Source organism: Rattus norvegicus, chromosome 3 (assembly GCF_021556685.1).
Source record: "Rattus norvegicus strain SHRSP/BbbUtx chromosome 3, alternate assembly SHRSP_T2T, whole genome shotgun sequence".
Classification (NCBI taxonomy): Eukaryota; Metazoa; Chordata; class Mammalia; order Rodentia; family Muridae; genus Rattus; species Rattus norvegicus.
The window spans coordinates 118,042,222-118,052,498 of record NC_141536.1 but is presented as its reverse complement, the minus strand read 5'-3'; the positions used below and the strand labels follow the sequence as shown (position 1 = coordinate 118,052,498).

The following is a 10,277-nucleotide window of genomic DNA, read 5'->3' as shown; positions in this document are numbered from 1 at the left end:
AACCAAGTCCTGTCAGCTCACCTCGACAGTGGCTCATCTGAGAGCTGAGGGAGACAGTGAAGACAAAGATGACTGGATAATTAATTGGAGACCTTTTAGCTTTTAGCTTTAGGGAAGGCTTAATCCTGGGCCTGAGTGGTATATTTAAGGACCCAGGGCCACCGTGTCTCTTGCTTTTAGTCTTATCTTCCTTCATCCTGGCTTCTCCTAATGGAAGCCTACCCCTCCTGTGAACTAAACAGGGCCCAGGCTGATTGTACCTATCCTCTAGAGAATACAGGACTTGGGTTTTTTTGTTTGTATTTTGAAACAGGATCTCACAGAGACCAGGTTGGCCTGGGACTTGCTATGTGGCAGCTGGTGGCTTTGAATGCCTTATCCTCCCTCTTGTCATTGGGATTTAGTGGTACATGTGGCTTTAGTTGAAGTCAAGGCTCTTCTGGCCCCCAAGCTCCCCAACACTCCCACCAATGAAGAGGGGCAAAGAGCTGATGAGGAGGCTCATTTGTACTTGCTACATGAGCAGGAGAGCTCCTGAAAGGTAGGAAGAGTGAAGCAACTCCACAAAGATATCCTCTGACGGGGCTGGGGATTTAGCTCAGTGGTAGAGCGCTTACCTAGGAAGCGCAAGGCCCTGGGTTCGGTCCCCAGCTCCGAAAAAAAGAACCAAAAAAAAAAAAAAAAGATATCCTCTGACAACACACACACACACACACACACACACACACACACACACACACACACACACACACAAATGTACACGTACATGTACACGCACACCTGCAAAAGTATACTAAATTAAAATTAGAAAAAGGAAAAGTGGGTTAATTTTGGAAAGCTTAACCACAGAATTTCATATTCCTTTCTATTTAAGTTTCCTTTTAGCTATTCTATTTAAAATTTCCAGGGCTTATTTTTGCTCTTTTCCTTGATGGCTGCTTTATTGTTTTATGAACATAATAGCATTAAAACGTCCCTTTCCCTAAACTCCTTTCTGCTCTTTGGGTCATCCGTTCTGATCGGTTTGCTCACCTTTTGTTTACAGGTTCTTTTAGCAAGCAGTGTATGTATCTGGGTAGTTCAGAGCTGGCCTCAGGAAATGGCTGCCCATGTTCACATTCCTTCCCCGCCCAGCTGCAGCACAACCCCCAGCTCAGTTTCTTTACCTCCCTGTGACTCAGCTTCCTGAGAACGGAGATGATAGCAGGAGCTGGTTCAGAGGCTCCATGTACTGCGCTCAGGAAGCTGCTAGGCCTGACCAGGCCCCCAGCCCTCAGTAGCTGTTTGATATTAATTTCTTCTTTCTTTTTCTTTCTCCTTCTGTTCTTTCTCCTTCTCCTCTTTTCCTCCTTCCCCTCCTCCTCTTTCGTCCCTGCATATCTCTCTCTCTCTCTCTCTCTCTCTCTCTCTCTCTCTCTCTCTCTCTTTCTCTCCCCTCCCCTCCCCTCCCCTCCCCTCCCCTCCCCTCCCCTCCCCTCCCCTCCCCTCCCCTCCCCTCCCTTCCTCTCCTCTCCTCTCCTCTCTCTGTAGTGCTGAGGTCAAATCCAGGACCTTGTGCATTCTAGGCAAGTTTTCGCTATTGAGCCACACCCCTAGTCCCCCACCCTCTCCCTCGAGCTCTCCCTCCCTCTGTTTCATTATGTAGAAAGACTGGTCTCAAACTCTAGATTTTCCTTCCTCAGCCTCCCTAGTGCTGGCGTTATAGGCATGTACAATCATGCTTGGTGCACTGTTTTGTGCTCGTTTGTTTGTTCTGAGTTAGGGTCTTATGTAGTAGGTCCTGAATTTTGGAAGCCTTAACCACAGAATTTCACATTCCTTCCCAGTCTTCCTGCCTCCACCTCTGAGTGCTGGGGTTGCAGGCTTGCATTTCTACCCCAGGTTCGCCTTTCATTCACTTTAGAATTTCTCTCTCTGCCTCTCCTTCACCTGCTGCTCTTCAGGATGGGCTGACAGCCACCGGAGCCTCAGAGTCTCCTGTCCTAGCCCAAAGGTAGCTCCTGTTTAGCTCTGCTTGTTGTCCTTGTGTTGGTTTGAATGACAAGCCCCTCCCCAACACACACACACACACACACACACACACACACACACACACACACACACACACACACCAGTCTCTGGTATTTAAATACTTGCTTCTCAGTTGAGGGCTGTTTGGGGAGGATTAGGAGTGTGGTCTTGCTGGAAGAGGTTTGGTACTGGGGTTGGCTTTGATGTTCCAAAAGACTCGTGCTTCCTGCATCCAGATATGAGAGCTCAGTTGCCCCTCCAGGGCCTTCAGAAAAAAATCTAGCTAGCAAATGTCTGAAGGTGGAGGAAGCAGAGGGCTCTGGCACCCTCTGGGGGACACTGGAGGCTCTGCACAAACACTGGCAAATTGGCTGGTGCACCTTCGCAGGAGCCCAGAGTCTGGGTAGGGGAAATGAATGGACTTAGTAATGACTCTCTAGTACTTATCCAGCACATTCTCTATTAGGACAATTACTTAGACCCTGTGACTAACTTCTATGTAGATTGACACAAACAAACACATAATCTAAGGAGATGTGACAACGTTGGGCATGGGCTGAATTAACCCTTCCTCTTTCTTGCTTAGTGGCTGGAGCAACCAGCAGCCACCTTGGACCTTGAGTAGAAAATAGCTGACTGAAAACAAAGGAGTCCGGTTTCAAAATGATCATCAAGTTGCCAGATGCACATGGCGGCACACAGCTGTAATCCCAGCACTAAGAAAGCTGAGGCAAGAAGAGCACAAGTTCAAGGCCACCCAGGGACTATGTAAAAAGTCCCTATTTTAACCCATTCAGACATAAACATAAACTGTACGCCAATGTTACCTCGAGACACATTCTGGTTTATTTATACCGTTGCTGTTTGGAAGTTTGGGTTTTGTAGCCAATTTTTCTGCTTTTATTGAAAATAGGTTCTCTTCTCATACAAGCATTCCGATTAGTTTCCTCTCCTCCCACTCCTTCCTTATCACCTGGACCCACTCCTTTCTGTCTCTTATTAGAAAGGAATAGGCTTCTAAGAGATAACAGTCAATCTATCAAGATAAAATTTAATAAAACAAAAACCATCTCACTGAAGCTTGACCAGGTAACCCAAGAGAAGACACAAGACTCAGAGACCCATTGTTTACACACTCAGGAGTTCCATAAAAGTCCTAAGCTAGAAGCTATAATAAATCCACAGAGGACCTGTGTGGACCCCAGTAGGCCCTGTGCTCACTGCTTCGAGAAGTCTCTGTGAGTTCACATGACTTCGCTCAGTTGACTTAGAGGCCTTGTTTTCCTGGTCCTCTGTTCCCTCTGACTTCTACTCTCTTTCCCTCCTTTCTGCAGGCTTCCCTGAGCTCTGAGGGGAGGATTTGATGGAAAATTCTTTTTTAGAGCAGAGTGTCTTAAGGTCTCTCACTCTCTGCACAATTTGTTCCCATGAGCTGCAGGAGGAAGCTTCTCTGATGATGGCTGAGCAAGGCGCTGATCTATGAGTATAGCAGAATATCATTGTCATTTTATTACTACTTAAAAAAAAAGACAAAGTACTACTTGGCTTTACCCTAGGTCCGTGGGCTATCTAGGCTCTATCCTTGGTCACCCAAACCAGGTGGCATGGGCTCCATCTCATCGAGTGGATCTTAAACTGGATCAGGTATTGGTTGGCCACTCCCACAGCTGGGCCACCGTTGCTCCAGCATATCCTGCAAGCAGGACAGCATTGTAGATCAAAGGTTTTGTGGCTGGGTTGGTGTTTAGTTTCTCTTTTGGTAGCCTGTAGAGTATGTCCCTGTACCAAAGACACTGGGCTATAGTACAGCTCTGTGCAGCACCAGCTCGACCTCTCGTGTTCAGTGAGTTGTGTAGACACTGTCTTCAGTGATGGGGCCTTGTTATCAGTTTGTGGAGAGCAACCTGCTGTCTTAGCAACAGCCTGGATTGTTTGGGGATTTTCATGGGGCCCTTTGGCCAACAACTCAATTGGATGTAACCCAGTCCCAGTACTGTAAGCTTTGTTTAGTGACAAAAAAAGAATCATGATTCTGTCTCCCCCATTATTTGAAGCTTCATATATTTTATATATTTTAGAGAGGTTACACTGCACCACACTTCCATACCACCCCTCAAATGGCCCTCAGTTCTAGCTGTCTCTTCCCACATTCCCTCCCCTTCCCCATCTGATCCTTCTGTCCAGCCCACCTCTCATCTTTTTTTTTTAATCAAAATGAATATTCTCCGAGAAAATCTCTAAATTTCTCTGCATCTTGTTTCTTCCATCTAGAATGAGACTGGCCGAACCCACGCCACAGGGACCAGCAGGCTCACTCTGAGCCCGGGTGTCTCACTCACCATGGAGCTGCCTTGGGCTTTTTATTTACAGAGGTTTCCATAGACCCAAGGGAAGGATGAAGGGAGGAGATGCCAATCCTGACCCTGTCCCCTTATTCTAAGGAAGAGCAAGTGAGAGTCCAGGCCTCCAGGCCTTAGTCTGCTAAGGGAGCTGAACAAGCAGGACACCAAACCTCCATTACCAGTCAACCCCAGAGCTGGTCTAAATCCCCAGAGTTGCAGGGAAACTCCATGTGGCACCTACAGCCACCCCACAGGGTATCGGGGTGACTCAGGGCTGGATGGTGCAGGCTCACACAGCTGGAGTTTGTTTCAGAGCAATGCGTCTCCTATTCTGGCCAGCATGCTACCTGTAGCCTGTTCTTTGCATGACAGTGGCAAGGACACATATGGGAAGGCCACCACAGATTTTAAGAACTTGCTTACGTCTCGTCCATTAACAGTTGTCTATTGGTCAAACAGTTCACTAAGTCAAGACTGAAATTAAGGGCTGGAGAGCATATTTCACCCTCACAAAGTGTAAAGTACTGAAGAGCAGGTAGTAATGTGTCATGGCCTCACTACAGAAGGAATAAGTGAGGTGGGCATGGTGCTGAGTTCAAGGCCAATCTGGCCTAGATAGTGAGTCCCTGTTCAAAAAAGGGGGGGTGGCTTGAGAAGATGGCGTGAGAGTGGGTAAGCAGGTAAGAGATCGAGCTACAGAGTCTGGGTTCAGATCTCTCAGCAGCCATGTAAAAAGTTCTGGTATGGCCACCTGCACTTTTAACTCTCAGATCACTGGGGCTTGCTGGGTGATAAAGCAGGACATCCCATTTGTTCTCTCTCTCTCTCTCTCTCTCTCTCTCTCTCTCTCTCTCTCTCTCTCTCTCTCTCCCACACACACACACAACCCCCCTACACACCCCACCACTACCACCACCAAAAAAAAAAAAAAAAAGCAGAAATAGATCCAATTATGAGCAGCTCCCTCACATAGTCGGCCCTCAAATGGCAGAGAATCTTGTACTGTATATTAGAGTGGTTTGTGGGCCTGGAGATGGTGTCTCATGCCCTTAGTCTCAGCGTCTTGTGGTGGAGGCAGATATATGTGAGTTTGAGACCAGCCTGGTCTACAGAGTGAGTTCCAGGACAGCCAGGGCTAAGCAGAGAAATACTACCTCAAAAAACAAAAACAAACAACAAAAAGGAGTGGTGGAGTCCTTTCTATGGTCTTGTTTTCCTGTTTTCCGGTGTGTACGGGTGTTTTGCCTCCATGGACACACATGCATTACCCACAGAGGCCAGAAGAGGGCGTCAGATCCTCTGGAACGGGAGTCACAGATGGTTGTGAGCTGCCATGTGGGTGCTGAGATTCTAACTGGAGTCTTCTGAAAGAGCAGTCGGTGCTCTTAATCCCTGAGGCATTTCTGTGGTCTTGTTTCTTCTTTATTCGAACAAGGTCTCACTTTGTAGTAGAGCCTGTCCTTGAACTTGAGGTCCTCCTGCTTCAGCCTTCTGAATGCTAGGTTTGCACCTGTATGCCACCATGCTGGTTTAGATACTCACAACCTGCTTCTTTGGAGGTTCTTAGACCAAGCCAGGCTGTAGGGGGCTGTGGAGGACTTGGAAGCTGAATGCCCTGATCCACTTGCCTGTGATGTTCCTCCCACTCAGGCTTGGCTCCCAGGGACTCTCCCCAAAAGCTAGGTGGTCCAGAGAGACAAGTTTGAGCCTCGCTGGAGAATGATAATGCCAGCCTCTCTTCCCATTCGCCTGGGAGAAAACTTCATTGTGGTCCTGGGCCCCACTTCAGCTGTCCTTCCCAAGCCCTTGGTCCAGTGGGGGCTCTCCTGTGTCTAGGCTTTTCCTGTCCTGAGATTATGCAAGCCCTCAGCTGTCCTCTGAGCCAGATAACAGCTGGACAGAGAGAGGACTGAGGGTTCAGGAAAGAGGAAACAGCCCCCAAGAAAGGATCCTCCTCTCCTGGGAAGCAGAAGCAGAGAGACAGCTGCACTGAGTTCTTGGCCTTTCTTCCAGTTCCCTTCTCTGGAAGGCAGGTCAGCCAGCCCAGCAGCCATTTCCTCCCATGGCACAGACACTACCATCTCTGGGCCTGGGAGTAGAGAGTGGAGTGGGCCTTGGCTTTTCTCGGATAGGATATGGCATGTCGGGGTGACTCCTGGACCCTCCAAATCCTTGCAAACCCTAGACATGAAATCCAACTTATTCCCCCATGCTAGGTCCTCTCCAGCCCCAGCCTTGGCCCAACCATAACCTTCCTCCTTCCTCCACAGCTATTCCCATCTCGAGCTCCCCCACTGGAATGGCAGCTCCAACCACAAACTACATGCCTTATTCCCACAATCTCCAACACACCATCCCAACCCCAAACGCATGCCCCACGCTCCTACCCAGACTCCATCTTCTCCTCACCTGTGCCCATTCCCACCTTGAATTCCAATCCAGATCCCAGCCAACCCTCCACCATGACCATGCCCACCCCTCCCTTAATTTTCTTACTCTAATGGACTCCCACTCAGCCTCATTCACATCACCGCTTCACCTGTCGTGGGCTTGTCAGTCAGAACGAGTCAAAACTAGGCTGAGGAATGAGCTGCGGGCTTTCTACTACTTCAGTCAAAGTCACTGGTTAGTTGTCACCGGGCCTGGTGGTGTAAGTCCATAATCCCAGCTACTTTGTAGGTTGAGGCAGGAGTATCATGGACTAAAGGCTAGCCTGGTTTCAGAGCAAATTCAAGGACTGAGCAGGGGAACTTATCAGGGGGGGGGTGGGGGGGGGGGAGGGGGAGGGAGAGGGAGAGGGAGAGGGAGAGGGAGAGGGAGAGGGAGAGGGAGAGGGAGAGAGAGAGAGAGAGAGAGAGAGAGAGAGAGAGAGAGAGAGAGAGAGAGAGAGAGAGAGAGAGAGAATGCACTGCATTGGCAGAATCGTTTCCTAGGATGAATGAAGCCCTGGGTTCAATCCCCACCACCCCATAAAGCAGGTATGATGATCACATCTGTAACCCCAGCATCTGGGAGAGAGCAGGAAGATCAGAAGTTCAAAGTCATCCTCAGCCTCATAGGCATTCTTAGATACATGAGTCCCTGTCTGGAAAAACAAAAGGAAAATAGACATTATGTATGGATTCTGTGGCTTGAACAACTGATGTTGAGCCTATGTTTAGGGTTTTCCTCTATTTTGAAATAAACTACTTCTAGAATCGCCCACTACACTCTATTCCTCTTTCTGGTGTTCCTCAGCTGGCCTCATCTGTATCTTTCTTTCTCCAGCTGATAGGGAAGTTGCAGGGAGCCCTGGGGTACAGGAAACAGAAACTGAATCCTATACTGGAGAAAGTTACCCACAATGACCTTGCCTCTGTCAGGGGTCAGGGCCCCAGCCTGTCTTCCCTAGATGTTCTGGGACACTTGGTCTCACATGCAGTGAACATAGGTTTCCAAAGTACTCCAGGGCACTCCAATGACTCTGACATGGCATATGCCAGCTCCAGTGTGGTCATGTAAGCCCTTTCTTCAGCATAATGAACATCAGGAACTTCTGTCTGAGGACATTGCTGTCCAAAGGTCATTGTTCACAGGAGGAATTCTTTCAGGGCCACAAGTTCTCTGGGTCCCAAGATTGCTATCCCTCCCTTTCTCCCAGGACAGAATTTATTCCCAAGAAGTGCTGGGTGCCTAATTAGGTAAGTCACCCCAATCCAACCCTATGGTACCTCCCTTTCTATACCAGGTTTTCACACAGAGACAGTGCTCTTTGTTCCTGGGATTGTCTTTCCTCTTCATTTTTTTTTTTTTTGCTTCTTTTTTTTTTTTTTTTTTTTTTTTTTTTCGGAGCTGGGGACCGAACCCAGGGCCTTGCGCTTCCTAGGCAAGCTAAATCCCCACTGAGCTAAATCCCCAACCCCTCCTCTTCATTTTTTGAAAACAGTCCCTGAGGTATTTGGGGTGGAGTAGGCTGAGCCAGCACGCTGGACTCCCAGTGGGTCTGATCCCTGGATATTGGGGCTGAGTCAAATGAGGCACCATTGCCGTATGCTGTCTCTCAAATGTGCCATTCTGGTATTGGGAATGTCAAAACTCCACCATCCCTCCACAGGAGTCACCGCTGCCATTTCTAGGACCTCAATTATAGGAGGCAGAGAGCTGGCGACAGCAAAGACATAGCTTGCTAATGTTCTAAATGCAGGGGATTTGTCCCTGACACCATGTGTGTGGATCTAGACCCTAGGGCTACTCTGACACCCAATGTATTCAACAGGCTGCCTTTTCTTAAACTGAGGGGCCAGCTTGGGCTAGTCTCCAGAAGCCAGGTATGTTACTCCGATGCAGCCGGTACTGGAGGCCTGGAGCCCCGGGGAGCTGAGTCCCCTTCTGTTCTACTTGGGTTCTTTGCCACCTTCCCTGCAAAGACATCTCTTCTGCCTTCTTCATGGGGTTAAGTGCTACCTGGGCACCTTGGGAGCACCTCAGATCCTTGGCTGGGCCTGGTCTCCCTCTCTGCTCTCCCCAGGTAGTCAGTGAAGTCATGTGCTGGATGGGCTGGGGGCTGAGATGTCATGAGTTTCCTGTCCCCACTTCCAGCCTCCCCAGGACTGCTTGTCTCTGCTGAGTCAGCAGGAAGCTGGGAGGATTGCAAAGTTGCAACATGTGTCTATCATAAAATATACATAAGGTGGAATTTACTGTTCTATCTTTAGGCGTACACTTACATTGTTATGTAGCCACCTCCACCATCTCTTTCCAGTCCTTTCTTATCATCCACAACACGGTCTCTGTACCCATCAGATAATAATTCCATAGTCTCTCCTCTCCCCACCCCCAGCAACTTCATCTATTTTCCGCCTCTAGATCATCCATTGACTTGAGCAATGTAGTATTTGTTCTCCTTGTTATAGAGCAAGTGTCAGGGCTGCATCTGTCCTGATTAATGTTCCACTATATCCACAGGAAAATTTCTCTCTCCATCTCCCTGTAGATAGTCACAGAGCTCTCTCTGTCCTTTGACGACTGCAAGGGATGCTGCTATGGGTGTGGTTTAGCAGTGTCTGCTTCAGTCACTATAGGTTATCATCCTGCCCCATTTCATAGTTCTGCATAACCTCAGTCTCCTGCACTGTGCCCGCTCACAGTGTGCAGGGCTCCGGTTTCCGCACATCCTCACCTGCAGTTTTTAATTCTTGTTTTTTCATTAGTAGCCATCATAGTGGTTGGCTGCTCTGTGTGCATATGGTATGTTCACATGTTTGCTGACGTGCGTCTTCTGTCTCTGGCCACTTTATTCCCCTTGACACAGGCTCTCTTTCAGCTGAGCTGGCCTGCCAGCTAACCCCAGCAGTCCTCCTGTCTCTGCTCCAACCAGTGCTAGTGCTACATTCTGGGGCTGCTGAGGCTGTAAGGAGGCTCTCACCCAGGGCAGGTACTGTGGTTCTTACCCCCTGAGCCTCCTCCCCAGCCCTCACTGTGGTTTTCACTTGTGTTTTCCTCATGGCTTACTGGTGTATTTTTGTTGGTTTATTACTCAACATTTCCTCAATGAGAAGTGCCTATTCAAGTCCTTTGCCCGCTTTCCTGGTTGTTTTATTTCTGAGTAGGCGATGCCATTGCTAGAATTCTCTACATGTTCTGGTTATTAATCTTCGATAAGTGATTCCCAAGTCTTTTCTTAGTACCTTGCCCAGACGGGCCTCAAACACAGGATCCTCTCACTTCAGCTCCCCGAATGCTAGAATCACAAAACACACCACTGAGCTTGGCTTCTAATTCAGGAAAGTGTTGCCTGATCAAAAGCCAGGGAGACTGTCATCTAAGTTGTTTTCCAGGTGTTTCTTGGCTTCCTGTGTCTGCTGCCTGTGGACTTCCTTCCTGCTGTGACACTCTTTGGCACAGAGCTTGCTTCTTGTGTGTGGTATATAATAGACATTTAACTTA

General features: G+C 48.6%; 1 long non-coding RNA gene across 1 annotated transcript in view; it reads right to left on the bottom strand.

The window, feature by feature from the left end:
* The window catches only part of LOC120101662 (uncharacterized), a 13,619-nt gene extending 12,487 nt beyond the window's left edge, over window positions 1–1,132 (bottom strand). The window contains exon 1 of the long non-coding RNA XR_015684608.1: window positions 1,033–1,132. This is a non-coding gene — a long non-coding RNA (uncharacterized LOC120101662). The remainder of the gene's footprint in view (window positions 1–1,032) is intronic.
* Window positions 1,133–10,277: the final 9,145 nt, after the last annotated feature.